The sequence below is a fragment of the Cucurbita pepo genome, chromosome 12, assembly GCF_057944985.1.
Source record: "Cucurbita pepo subsp. pepo isolate OVF chromosome 12, ASM5794498v1, whole genome shotgun sequence".
NCBI classification, from domain to species: Eukaryota; Viridiplantae; Streptophyta; class Magnoliopsida; order Cucurbitales; family Cucurbitaceae; genus Cucurbita; species Cucurbita pepo.
The window spans coordinates 8,974,964-8,990,718 of NC_141809.1; the positions used below are offsets into that span (position 1 = coordinate 8,974,964).

The window sequence follows — 15,755 nt, forward strand, 5'->3', positions numbered from 1 at the left end:
TAAACATTGTGAATATTAATGAAGATGTAACTTTCTGTCCCAATTCTATTTCTCATTCTTAACATAACTCCAAGTCAGAAATAGAACGGGCCTAATTACTTACAAAAGAAACAAGAACAAGAAAAGAAAGAGTGTGGTGTCCTAGCATATCAAGAACACGATAAAAAGCCTACAAGTAGGCTACTTGCTGAGTCTTGTACTCCTTCCTTATTTTGCATTTTTTTTTCAGGTAATAAGGAGCTAGTCGAGGTTGGGAGCGGACTCCGAAGCAGGTGTCATAGACAAGCCTCACCCGTCGTCTTCAACCAATTTGTTTTGAAATATTTTGTGTTCGTTCCTTATTCGGTGTTTTAACTATTATGTTGTGTTTTAATTACTCATGTATGAACACTGTTTTGTTTTAAGTAATGTTATGTTTTAAATACTGTTTGTTTTATTTCGTGAAAGTTTACTCACCTTTTTGGAGTATCGAGTCAGACTGGTCCTTACATATGATGACCAGATAAAAGCCTCGTTGGGCTAGGTCATGAAACACTATGAAAATTAGTCTAGGTGAAGGACCCGAACGACCATAACATAAAATTAATTTTCATATTATAGTTTTAATTTTTTAATTAAAAATTTTAGAGAGAAATAACAGTTTCAATCATATATTTTTCAATTTAAAAAATAACAGTTATCAATCACGGTTCTATTTTTATTATAAACTATTTAACAACAGTAAATGAAAATAAAAAAAAAATAAAAGAATTAATTAATAATAACTAATCCCTTCCCTCTCTCAATCACTACCACCCTAAAATACTCAACTAACTTCTTCTCACAAAACCATATGTTACAAAAAAGAAAAGAAAGAATTTAGAAATACAAACAAATGGGTTAGTTTATTTATTTATTTATTTTTGGGTTATTACGGATCAACCGTTATCTTCCATTACACTCTTTTTCAACTATAAAGAGTGAAACAAATCATGCACAAACAAATGTGTTCATACCCATCTCTTTTTCTCTCCCATTTCAACCACATGAGTTTATTTTCAACACTTGCACTTTCTCTCTTAATTTCATTACTCTTTGCTAACCAAGTGACTACCATCGAAGGATCATTCCTCTAAAACCCAAAGATTATGGTCAAGATAACAAATGCTCTAAAATCTCAAAATCAGCTCGCTGTTCAATGCAAATCAAGCAATGATGACGTGGGAGTCCACATGCTGACTCCTTTGGCCAGCTACGACTTCAGTTTTCGTCCAAATTTATGGGGCACAACATTGTTTTACTGTTCCTTCCAATGGCCTAGCTCGTTTCATTACTTCAATGTCTACATAGATAAGAGAGATAGAGATAATTGTGAAAGTATTCTATGTTCGTGGCATATGAAAGAGGAAAATGTCTATATGTTCAACTATAAAACCGATAATTATGATATTTGCTACAACTGGTCAGGCAAAAAATTCATGTATCCATAAATTTGAAAGTTTGATTTTAATATTTAAATAAATAAATATTTTTTATATGTTGTTTATCTAGGATTATTACTATTATTATTTTTTTAAAGCTTGACATGATTAGTACGAGTGAAATATAAACGATGTTAATTACCTATCGACATAAATTATAATATGAACATTTGTTAACTTATTTTGGTCACAATTGATAATCAAAACAACTATATCAGATGGGACATTGCATTAGAAGGATTTTGAGGTAGGGTAAAGGTGAGGTAGAGCCTTAGGCTTGGCCTAGAGTAGAGGCAAGTCGGTTAGAGTTGTTACATGTATGATTGAACAAAGTTTAGTTTCTATATAACTCATGTTCCGTTAGTGACCAACCTTGTCTAAAGTCTAATGTAGCCATAAAGTCAGGCAAAAAAAAAGATTTTTCATGAGTGTGACAAAATCGTGACGTTGTATGGTTGAAAATGTACGACTGTGACAATATTTGAAAATGCTAACACAATGTACAGGGAGGTCCATCGAATCAAGTTCACAACCAATTGTTATTAGAAGACAGTCACGGGGTAGGAGTCCCATTTATTTAAGTTCCCAACTTTGGGAGAAATTAATAGAAAATGTTGGGTTTATATAAGGAAATGATAAAACAAATATATGATACAAAGGCACTTTACATCATGTCATAAGGTAATAATATATACATTTTCCTTGAGAAATGACATATTAGAGGAGGGAAATACGGACTTACCCTAAGAAGGCATTTCGCAACTCGATCGTAGACGGTAAAATAACAATTTAAAGGGTCATTATTTTTTTAAACAAATTGAGAACGAGGAGTTTCCAAAATTTCTAAACCATTTTGGATTATAAAGAACAATAAACGGGGTTTGTCAAATAGTTATCAAATTGTTGTGTCATTTAATGAAAGAAAGTAAGAACTATTTCAAATGAACCCTATGTAGCTGATCTGGACCTCTTCGTTGTGGTTTGGTTTAAGGTTTTGTTTACGATGCTTATGAATGAAATAATTATGTTTGGTGTAGTATGGAAAATGTTATAAGAAAGAGAGGACCAATTCATCTTAGGATCATGTATTCATGATACGTAGATGTACGACATAGAGACTAGTAAAGAGTTAACCAATTCATCTTGGGATCATGTATAAAATTGTGATTGATAAATACGATTTGGGGAGCCAAGTGATGAGATATGATGTAACACCCCAAAAAAATAAAGGAAATTAGCTCCAAAAATAACAAGCGCCCCATGTAAGATCCAAAGGATTCAAGGACTTGAAATTAAGAGGATCAAGCAAGTATGCTCTAGACATTTTTCAAAGAAATTCAACATCTCAAGACTTGTTTACTCGAGAAATTCCTTATCAAAGATTTAGGGAATTTGTAATATATTATAGGCATTGAATTTTCTAGGTCTAGAAAAGAAATTTTTATCTCTCAAAGGAAGTATGCTCTAGACATTTTTCAAGACACAGGTCTTACAGGAGCACATCCAGAAAGATTTCCTATGGAGCATAATCTGAAACTTTCTTTAACAGAAGGGGAGAAGTTGAATGATCCAAGTAAATACAGACGGTTGATTGGAAGATTAATATATTTATCCGTTACTAGGCCTGACATAGTGTATTCAGTTTGTGTGCTTAGTCAATTTATGCATGGACCAAGAAAACCACATTGGGAGGCAACTCTTCGAGTTCTGAGATACATCAAAGGTATTCCTGGTCAAGGACTTGTACTACCATCTGAAAACAACTTAAGATTACAAGCATATTGCGATTCAGACTGGGGCGGTTGTCGAACTTCCAGACCATTAATTTCTAGGTTCTGCATTTTTCTTGGAAATTCAATTATTCCTTGGAAGTCTAAAAAGTAAACCAATGTGTCCAGATCATCAGCAGAAGCCGAGTGTCGAGCGGTGGCAAATACTTGTTTAGAGTTAGTTTGGTTAAGATACATTCTTCAAGACTTGAAAGTTCCACTGTCCGAACCAGCATTATTGTATTGTGATAATCAAGCATCATTACAGATAGCAGCCAATCCAGTTTTTCATAAACGTACGAAACACATAGAAATAGATTGTCATATAGTTCGAGAAAAATTACAAGCGAGAATCATCAAACCATGGTCGAGAAAAAACTTCAACTTATCAGAGATTTGGGAACTGCGACAACAATAGTATCCCACAAATCAGGTAAAGAGTACATCAAAATCAGTTCTTTAATTTCATCTTCAAAAATTAATTTTCATTGAATTTAGTTGACTTAAACTCATATTGAATTCATTATATGATCCACAACTGGAACTACCTTTAGACATTTATAGATTGAAAAATCTCCTCATCAAATACACCTTGTTCATACTCAACGGTTTTTCGTACCTATTCAATAGCGCCTTCAATAGAACTTACGTTGTCTTCTCCTTGATAATGTTAAACGCCACATTTTTGGACAGTGTCAACCAAATTAACCCTAAGGCCTGCCGATCCTTGAGCTTTCACTGCTCTGTGGTTATGATATTTGGTTTCACCCCAATAGGAATTCATGAAGATCTTTTTGGTACAGAAAATCTTCCATCTGCATCTTCTAGAAACCAAATCGGATCGATCAAACTTCTCAATTCTAATCTTTGAGTTTCATCTTCACAGATGTTATAACCAAGATCAAATTTGAGTCATATATAATTATGCGTCTGTCATGTTTTCAGGCATCTCCTCTACGAGAGAAGCAGGAAGGTCTTTCATGGCCAGCAAATCAGTAACTTCGCCTTGCCAAACACAAAAATTATTGATTCCATCAAAATTTTCTACTTCAAGATTAGAACTCAAAATTCTCGATTCACGTTCTGATTTAATATCAGATGACTCTGCCATTTGTAACAAGTAATTTGGATGAAAGTAGAAAAACACAATTCTTGAAAATTGATTTTCAAGAAGATAAGCACGATTGTGAGCACGTTTCATGGTTGATGGGGGTCAAAAACTTTTAGATTTTCCGAAATACGACAACCACGCTTTGATTCCACTTGTTGTGTGCCGAAATGCTCCACAAAAATATGATACCAATTGTTGTACCAATAGTGGAAGCAAGATCGAAAATGGCTTTAATCTTATATTATAATAAAGTTAATTGTGGCTTTTGTTGGGGTTCAAGTTGTTACAAGAATTCAACATATAAACAGGTACCTACGACATATAACGTTCATGTTGTAAATGGACATTTGGGGAACGACCCTCTTTTATTGACGGAAAGAAATATTCTCTATACTATTTAATGTACTAGCTCACAATCATGGAGAATACGTACTAAATGGCAATAATGCTCTAGACGGGTGCTCTAACCAACTGAGCTACTAGAGCTACTTGAAACAAAAAACATAACAATTCTTAAATCACCAAATGAATAAACACCCAAGCTAGTGTATCATAAAATACAAACCAAAAGACATATTTATATGAATGAGAAAAATAAGCAAAATATTAATTTGTCTTTATAATGTAAACCCAAATCAAATAAAATTGTATTACGAAATAGATATGTTATGAAACTCTTGAAATTCGATCTAATATTACTTTTGAAGAACAAGATGTTTAGATCTAAATTATCCAAGAAACCACAAAACGATAAGCAATCAATCCAAGAGAAAGTTTTTGAACCGATTACCTCAATTATCAAGATAAAGAGTAAAAAGAAAAGAAAAAAAACTCATTTATAAACTCATGATTCGAATCGCTTCACAGAATAACTCGGTCAAGACTACTTGCATAACTCTAGCACGTAAATCTAAACACAAGAAATGCAAAAGAACAAGTTCATGGGTAAAGAAGCATACTATTCAACTTTCATTCTAATATCCAAAATCTTTGTACCATACTAATAACATGACTGACTATTTAAACACGTACCCTACAATCTTATTATCCACCAAGAAGTTTTTGTGGCATAATTAAGACACATTATTCGTTCATTCTCCCATTCTTCAAGAGGATTCGTCATCGAATTCAATTGATTTCCTTGTAATGCAAACTTAAAATTATTTTCATTCCGTGGTTTTAATCTTGTCGAGGTCTTCCATTTTATCTTTAGGTCATGCATGGATGTAAAAGTGAAATGGGAGTGCCACTTCCTTTGCAGCCCATTGGTCTTATTTTTTTCCATGAGTTAGATATTGGCATGAGTTGAAATTAATTATTCAAACTTGCTTTATAATAAGCATTTTAATTTTCTGCAAGAATTCAATCGAAAAGGTAGATACACTTAGTTTGAGTGCTCCCCTTAGAAAGAAAATTCTTTTACTTCCAAGTTTCTGTATATGTACCTTTTGTATACAAAACATTGTTCTCCTAAAAAACTAGAATCATCTTTCTTTTTAGTCTCTCTATCCGCGTCAAATATTTTTTTTTATTTTTCATTTTCTTCACTTTTTTGTCTCTAATGGCCATTGAGCAACATATACTTTGTATACTGTGTTTGCTGGCCTACCTAGAACCTAAAGCTTTGATACGAAATGACCCAATGTTATAAAACTTTTAGAATTCAATCAAACAACATTGTTAAAAAATAAGATATTTAGATCTTAATTATCTAATAACCCAAAAACAATAAGAAAGCTAAGTCAAGAGAACAAATGAATTTATGCTCTTGATGAGAGTTGAACTCAAGACCTCTCGCTTACAAAACAAGTGCTCTAACCAACTAAGCTACAAGAACCACTTCAAAAAACTACGTATCGAAGCCTAAAATAATGTGTAAACAACTAATAGCCCACAATTGTGGGGAGCAAGGTCTATTGGAAACATACTAGAGGGCAATAATACTCTTGTTGAGAGTTGAACTCAAGACCTCCCGCTTACTAAACGGGTGCTCTAACCAACTGAGCTACAAGAGCTACTTGAAATTAAAAACATATTAATTCTTGAATTGCCAAAACAAATAAACACCCAAGCAACTAGGGAAGAGAACAGAAAAGACTACTACACACTGTACATAGAATTGTATCATAAAATACAAACCAAAGAGACATATTTATAGGAATGAGAAAAATAAGCAAAATACTAATTTGTCTTTATAATGTAAACCCAAATCAAATAAAATTGTATTACGAAATAGATATGTTGTGAAACTCTTGGAATTCAATCTAATATTATCCAAGAAACCCCAAAACGATAAGGATAAAGAGAAAAGAAAAAACTCGTTTATAAACTCATGATCCACCAAGAAGTTTTTGTGGCATAATTAAGACACCTTATTTCGTTCATTCTCCCCTCTATCATCATTTGAAATACATATTATGTATCCTACCTAGAACCTAAAGCTTTGGTAAAATTTTAGAATTCAGTCTAACAACATTGAATTTATTTATGCTCTTGTTGAGAGTTGAACTCAAGATCTCTCGCTTACGAAACAAGTGCTCTAGCTAACTGAGTTACGAGTGCCACTTGAAAAAAATACGTATCGAAGACTAAAACGACAACCAAACAAATACTCGAACACTAAATCTTAGGTTTTTTATTCCATGTTAACTTTATGAAAGGAAAAAAGAAAAACGACTAGGATATACATTGTATGTAAAATTGTATTATGAAATACATACCTAAGAGACCTATTTTGTTACACCCCGAATTTTGAGGCATCGAAAGATCGAGAGTGACTCAAATACACTATGCAATGCATGAAAATGAAAGAACAACTAACAGAAAAAACAGTTACAAAAAAATTTGTGCGAGTTTAAAACTTTACAAGCAATGTGATAAACTCGAAGCAAGAATCAAAATGTATATTTACATATGCCTAGTTCATGTAACGAGTGAACAAGATTGGGGGAACATTGAAGAGTTCGTTCCCTTCCATTGGTATAGAGCCTGTTGATTTTTATTTTGAATTAAAAGTAGTATAGTGGGTATTTGATTTCTCATATATAAGATATATGTAATATTGTTTTGTAAAATTGATTGTTTTTGGCATATCAGTGTGGCATTAGATTTACCGATTTGTTAGACAAATGTATACGGTTAGGTTCATTGTAAATTGAAAAGTGACAGCGGCGGCCATGACGACGTTCATCCATTCGCGGTACAATTTAGAGTTTTGAAAGCCTAATTTTACTACATTTGGAATTGTTCCAAAAAAATTTTTTAAAAAAATCTACCTTAAGAATTATTCTAAAAGTAAAATATGTATATTTAGAATTGTTCCAATAGGAAAAGTTCTCTATTTGGAATTGTTCCAACCAGGAAATAATCCTAATTTTTTTTTACATATGGAATAGTTCCATACGAGAGAAAGATCTCAAACCCTAATTTTATTATATATGGAATAGTTACATATCGGTGTTGGGTTTTATGTCCTAAAACTCATAGTTTGTAAAAAAAAACATATTATATTTTCAATAAAGCTATTATTGTTGTTTATTCAATAAAGATTGTTATTGAATAAAGTGAACTTTACGATCATTAATCTAAATCCAATAAACAAAGAACACTCTGGCTATAGTATGATTACTTGAACTATATGTAGAGACATAAGAGTGGATCAAGTTCAAGTATATAGTCAAAATAATCTATAGTATAAGGATAAGGTTGAGTACCTTATTCTGGGGACACTATGGATGCGACCCACTTTTGTATATGATATAAACAATGTGATCACTAAATTGTACATATGGAGACATGTGAGTGGGGGCGTCCTATGCAATGAGTATTGCATAAGATCGGACCATGAAGAAAACCACTCTCACTTTATAATGTCGTTTACTGTTGAGACTGATTTTCTTTTCATTCGATAAAATAGGTAACTCGGTTTTAATCCTCAGCTAACCATAAACTCCTGTTTATTCGGAATTATCCTTAGATTTGCATGGGTGAGAGTGGCTCTAGTTCGCCGACTCAATAGGCCTCCCATTTCAGGGGTAAGATTGGGTGAATGGCTAAGGACGTGGGGTGCAAGATGGAATTCACTCCTACCCACTTTCAGGGATAGAAGAGAGGTAGTTCCCTTAAGCACTGACTCCAAGTCTTGAACAAGGGGCCCCACCCTCTCATTGGCCTGAGAGGGATTTGGTTTACTTGTTGGACCACAAACCAATTGTTCATTAGAGGATCAGTGAGACATAAGGAACAAGAAGTAACTTTAGGGGTAAAACGGTAAATTGACCTAGCTCTAGTTATGAACAACCTGTGAAGGATCGACTTACTAATCATGGTTATATCAAATGGACAGAAATATATCTATAGTGAGGGGAGTGCAACTACTAGTCTATAGTGGAGTGTCCTAGTAGTTAACGAGTGTCGGTTAACATGGTTAATGAGTTTAACCGGTTAATCTTGGATCGTTGGAGCCCATGATCTATAGGTCCATTAGGTCCCTCTGCTAGCTCATATCGGACTATACCATAGAACAGTGTGACGAGTGAGTTCGAAGTGTTCGAATTCAAATTAGGGAATATACGCTACATATATACGATATATTTAACCGCATTTTTGTTTTATTTACGAATTAAACAAAAAGAGAGAATCTGAGATATTTAAATAAGATTTAAATATCTTAATCAAATTATGTGTCGGAATTGATTGGGATTGGCATTTGAATTAATATTAAATATTAATTAAATAGTTTAATTAATCATTTAATGTTACTTTAATTTGAAATTAATTATTCAAATTAATTGTTGAATTAAAATGAAGAAATGTAAAATGTTGACTTCATTTAATGGAAAAATCCATGTTAGTGGAATTTTGAGGTGTCAAAATTTTGTTAACTCAAACATGCATGCTTGCCACATAATCCCAAACATTTGAGTGGAATTTTGAGTGTCAAAATTTGGTGATCTCAAATTTTGCATGAACATGCAAACATGACTCTTTAAATAGAGTGATCATGGTACATGGAAGGTCTTCTTCTTCTTGGTGAAAAACCTTGAGAAAAACCTCTCACAAACACTCTCTTCATATATACAAAATCCCTCCCAAGTTTAGTCACTCACCGGATTCCACAATCCCGTTCTAAGGCCGTAGGATAGTGGAGAAGACACTAGTGGTGGTTCAAAACCTGTTCCTGAGGAAAAAGAAATTTGAACTACAAAAGGTTAGTATTCAAACTCATTAAGTTTTAATACTTATGAACATGGTAGTTATTTACTATAATTTATGTTCTAAAAGTGCCTAAGATCCAAATTGCTTCCGCATGTGTTATATTAACACCATCAATCGACAAAATCTCGAACCCTAATTTTATTAGATTTGGAATTGGTTACCATAGGAAAGATCTTAAAATCTAGTTTTATTAAATTTGGAATTGTTCCAAACATAAAAGATCTTGAACATCAAGATATGTCTTCCATCTAAATTATTGTAATTTAATTCATTTTCAATTTCTAGGATATGCCAGATATGCCGGTCAATTTTGATTTTTTTTTTTTAAATTTAATTATGCATATGTTCTATGTTTTAAATTGATTGAATAAATGCATCTGGTATGTCATTTAGTTTAAAATCCCATTATAGGTTAAGCATAATCATGCATTTTAATTGTTTTTTTAAATATAAATATTATATTTGAAATTTTTTTATTAGGTTGTTTTCTTATAGAAATAAGATGATTTCTTAATTAGGATGTATTTTCTTTATGCATTCGAGTATAATTGTTATGCTTGGAAATTAAATTAGGATATTTATTTCTTAAATTGAATGCATGATATTTACCTAATATGATTATGATTTGTTCTAATATGATTAGAATTTTGAGTAATCTATTAAATTTAATTTTAAAGGGTTTAAAATGCTAGATTTTTAAGATTATTCAAGAAGGGAATTAGTTTTCAAGTTTGTGATCCTCGGGAGGGGTTCAAGTTGTTTTTAATTATTAATGTAATAATTTAGTTAATTGTTTGTTTTAAAATGCCAAAACCAATCCACTCTAGCGTGTTTAATTAATTATGCATTATGAATGTATGGTTTAATTAAATAGAAAATGTATGTGCATAAAGTATGTCATATAGATTTAAAATCCCACCATAGGCTAAGCATGTTTCATGCATTCCAAGTATGTTATAAGTGTTATAATGTATAGTATGCATGTTTAGGGTTCCATGAGTAATAGATATAAATTGTTATATTATTGCATGGAATGGATGATTATATAATTGTTATATAAAGCATGTTAGATGCATGTTATAGGTTATTTTCAACGTCATAAAACGAGATAGACGTTAAATCTATAATAAAGATAAGTGCATGCTCACTTAGGGTTAAGAACCGAGCACGATCAATTTTAAAAGTTAAAATAGGTCGATGTCTTACAAAATTGTGGTTACGAGAAAGCTCACCTGGCACGATCTTGTCTAAGGCTGGAGGTACTTAAGTTGACGGTTTACGGAACACCTACTACCTAGAGATCGGACCAGTACTTGAGCTTAGTTAGCCCAGTTTTATGAGCATGCTTGAGTGATGTAAGTTTTGGAAAAATCACCTAGACTTAGGTTATATTTAATTAGCCGGAATATACTTAAGTAATGAGTATACCCAACTGTCTAAAATACTTAGTGGGAGGAAAAAGGTGTATAAGATACATTGTTTTCCTTTTTACGCTCTCTGAAAAATTCACACCGTGAGATTCATGCTCGGCCTCGTGTCGCCCTGGGAGCGTTCTCCATTCGAAAGGTATTTGCATGAGTCAATAACAAGGTGAATAGAGAAAGTATTTATAGTAAGTGGGAGAAGGAAGTATATCAACACGTCCTATGGTCTCCACCACTAGGTTGCACCGTGAGATTCCCATGTTCCGCCTGCATGTTGCCCTAGAGCAACTACCCATTCGGAGGGTCGTAACATGGGAGTCGAAACAACGCAAACTCCAGAAATGGATAGGATTTCTTAGATCCGTTCCCAACTTTGGCTTTTTCATTCGATAGCATTGTTGAGACCGATCTTTGAGGTCTGAAAATGGCGGGTCACACTTACGAAGAATTACTAAGAGTTAGTATATTCTTGACCAAAATAATGATAACTAAAAACACTGTAGGAACAAGAGTTATTCTGGGACTAGTGTTTAAGTCAAGAATGTCTTGGTTTAGTGAATGAGTGATTGACTGCCCCTCGGTAGCAGTTGCTCTAACTCACTAAAGTATCGTTGCAAATTAATAATTTTTGGGTACATTACATTTGCTAAAACTGATTGGATTCAACAGGATTAAGTCAAATCACTAATAGAATTTTCTTTATATCACAACATCACAAACTCAATAGTACAATTACTCGCTTCTGAGAAATTAAACGGCGACAATTACGCAACTTGGAAATCAAACCTAAACACAATACTGATAATTGATGATTTAAGGTTTGTTTTAACTTAGGAGTGTCCTCCAAACCCCAGCTCAAATGCAAACCGAACAGTTCAGGATGCGTATGACAGATGGATAAAGGCAAATGACAAAGCCCGAGTGTACATTCTAGCCAGCATATCTGATGTTTTGGCTAAGAAACACGATGTTATGGGTACTGCTAAAGAGATTATGGAATCTCTAAAAGGGATGTTTGGACAACCGTCCTTCTCCCTTAGACATGAAGCCATAAAATACATTTACAACTGCCGTATAAAAGTAGGGACCTCAATTAGAGAACATGTCCTGGACATGATGGTCCATTTCAATGTGGTAGAAGAAAATGAAGCTATCTTTGATGAGAAGATTCAAGTCAGTTTTATCATGATGTCTCTTCCGAAGGGCTTCTTCAAGTTCTGCACCAATGTGGTAATGAACAAAATAGAATATAACTTGACTGCTCTTCTCAATGAGCTACAGACTTATCAGTCCCTCTTAACGAACAAGGAACAAATAGGAGAAGCAAATGTTGTTATCTCAAAGAAATTACTACGAGGATCGTCCTCCAAAAATAAGTCTGGACCTTCAACTTCTAAAAGTGTTTTGATGAAGAAGAAGGGTAAAGGGAAAAATAAGATTCCTACTAACCGCAAACACAAGATTCAAAAAGAAGATAAAGGAAAATGTTTCCATTGCAACGAAAATGGGCACTGGAAGAGAAATTGCCCAAAATACCTTGCAGAGAAGAAAGTCGAAAAGACACAACAAGGTAAATATGATTTACTCGTTGTAGAAATATTTTTAGTAGAGTTTGACAACTCAACTTGGATACTAGATTCAGGGGCGACTAATCATATTTGTTCTTTTTACCAGGAAACTAGCTCCTGGAGAATGCTTGCAGACGGCGTGATAACACTTAGGGTTGGAACAGGAGAGGTTGTCTCAGCAAGATCAGTAGAAAATTTAAAGTTGTTTTTTTTGGAGATAGATTCATTATATTAGATAATGTACTTTTTGTTCCTGAAATAAAAAGAAATCTAATATCTATCTCTTGTTTATTAGAGCAATTGTATAAAGTATCTTTTGAAATCAATGAAGTGTTCATTTGCAAAAGAGGTATTCATATTTGTTCTGCAAAACTAGAAAACAAGTTATATATGTTAAAACCGAGCGAAAAAAAAGCTATTTTAAATACCGAGATGTTTAAAACAGCTGAAACTCAAAATAAACGACAAAAGATTTCTCCTAATACCTATCTTTGGCACTTAAGACTAGGCCACATTAATCTCAATAGGATTGAGAGATTGGTTAAAAGAGAACTTCTAAATGAGTTAGAAGACAACTCTTTACCTCCATGTGAGTCTTGTCTTGAGGGTAAAATGACTAAACGATCGTTTTCCGAAAAAGGTTATAGAGCCAAAGAAACCTTAGAACTCGTGCATACAGATTTCTGTGGTCCAATGAATTTCAAAGCACGAGGAGGGTATGAATATTTCATCAATTTTATTGATGATTATTCAAGGTATGGCTATCTTTACCTAATGCGTCACAAGTTCGAAGCTCTTGAAAATTTTAGAGAGTATAAGACTAAGGTTGAGAATCTATTAGGTAAAACTATTAAAACACTTCGATCAGATCGAGAAGGAGAGTACATGGACTTAAGATTTCAGAACTATATGATAGAACATGGAATAAGATCTCAACTCTCAGCCCCTAGTATGCCTCAACAAAATGTTGTATCAGAAAGGAGAAATAGAACTCTGTTAGACATGGTTCGGTCTATGATGAGTTTCGCTCAATTACCCGATCCGTTTTGGGGATATGCAGTGGAGACTTCTACATACATTTTGAACATGGTTCCTACTAAGAGTGTTTCAAAAACACCTTATGAGTTATGGAAAGGGCGTAAAGGTAGTTTACGTCACTTCAGAATTTGGGGATGTCCAGCACATGTGTTGTTGCAAAACCCCAAGAAATTAGAACGTCGTTCAAAATTATGTCTATTCGTAGGATACCCCAAAGAGACGAAAGGTGGTTTGTTTTATGACCCTCAAGAAAATAGAGTGTTCGTATCAACAAATGCTACATTCTTAGAGGAAGACTGTAACGACCCGAAAAAAAAAAAGAAAATAATAATAATAAGTAAATAATAATTATAAAAAAAAAAAAAAAAAGTTATCGACCCTCTCTTCACCTTCCCCAAATATTTCCCCAACACCTCCAACTGCAAAATGATCTGCAAAAGAAAGAAACAAGACAGAAACAAAAAAATGGTAGATTTTGGGAAGGAGAAAAATGGGAGAAAGAAACAAAAGAAAGATAGAAGATTTTGGGAGAGAAAAATTGGATCGAATGGCTTCACTCCAAGGAGATTTGATAGGAAGGAAAAGAGAGAAAACTTATGGGTAAGTTAGATCTCCTCTTCTCTTATTTTTGCACGAAATAGAAAAGTTATTTTACATCTCTTTTTTCAATTATTTAGATTTTTGGATATCTTGTCGAAAATCAAAATTGATTGAAAAATGGTTTTGTCAATTGCATGGATCATCATTTTTAGGAAAGAGAAGAAAATCATAATTGATTGATGCATGGAAAGAGAAGAAAATCATAATTGATTGATTGAAAAATGGTTTTGTCAATAAGAATGGATTGTAATTGACTTATTTGATTGGATAGTCATTTGAAAAAGAGAAGAAAACATAATAGATTGAAAATGGCTTCGGTTAATAACAGTAGTTTGTAGGAAAGAGAAGAAAACAGAATAGATTGAAAATATTTTTCTGTTAATTAGAGAGTGGAAAGAGAGGAGAACAGAACTGATTGAAATTTGTTTTATAATTGCATAATCATTTATAGGAAGAAAAAAAAAATACAGAGAGAAGAGAACAAAAGGTACAACATAAGAGAAGGAAAATGGAAGATGTGAAAAATTATTATTGTTTGCATCCAAAGAATATAATATTATAACAAACCATAGTTGGATTGAATGATTCAAAGAAGCATGAAATAATATTGACATATTTTCAATTTGAGTTTTAGAAAATTTAGAAACAATGAAAACTTGGAATTCGATTTTTACTGAGACCGTTTTAGAGCTGTATTTCACATTGTTAGTTAGATTATTAATTAAAATGTGAAATACTAATAAAATGTGACGAACGGTGGGATATGAAGCGAGCTCCAGCAACCTTTGGAGCAGCTCTCGAGGAACGGGTGCTTACGTTAATTAAATTAGGGAATACTTCGGCTGAGGCCAACCAGGTAAGTGGCCTTACTATAGGATAGGCTAAAAATTGTATGAGTTACGATGATGTATGAACTATGTCGTACGATGCGGTAGATGAGTTATGATAATGTATGATGTATGACTTTGATGATGTATGAGTTATGATGATGTGTGGGTTATGATACCTGATGATGTGCTCAGTATATATATATTTTGATGAATGTCGTACTTGATATGTTTGATGCACTTTGTGGCAATATGATGAGTATGATGATTGCGTGACGTTTACCTTAATATGATGACGTTTTCCATATTGAGCATGCTATATGATGATGAGTGCCATATTGCATCATGTCGTTAGATCGACATAGGACACAACCCTAAGAGCGTGAAAATGATATTAATATAAATATCCACGAATATGTGTTACCTAGAGTAACAAAGAGATGAGACTAGAGGGTTGTGTCAGAAGAGACATTATGATGGATTTAGAGGGACCTCATGCATATTGTATGTTCATAAGCATAGGGCTACTTCCCCTAGAGATGATGAGTGCGGACGCGAACCGTATGATGAGCGCGTATGCGCACAGGTGCAAAAGCACACAGATGAGGGCGTTCATGAGGTGCATGACACTATGGGGTTCCGCTGACCTCCGGACGTCGCTACAGATTAGCTTGACCAGAGGGTCCAGGGGGTGTGCGAGCGCCCTAGGGATTCACACTCGTACGTGTGAGTCGTGTGTAG

General features: G+C 33.5%; 2 non-coding genes across 2 annotated transcripts; both read right to left on the reverse strand.

Annotated features, from left to right (window-relative positions):
- Window positions 1-6,103: 6,103 nt before the first annotated feature.
- Window positions 6,104-6,177, reverse strand: TRNAT-UGU (transfer RNA threonine (anticodon UGU)). The gene has a single exon. It is a non-coding gene; the product is annotated as a tRNA-Thr (tRNA).
- A 104-nt stretch (window positions 6,178-6,281) lies between these two features.
- On the reverse strand, window positions 6,282-6,355 carry TRNAT-AGU (transfer RNA threonine (anticodon AGU)). The gene has a single exon. It is a non-coding gene; the product is annotated as a tRNA-Thr (tRNA).
- Window positions 6,356-15,755: the final 9,400 nt, after the last annotated feature.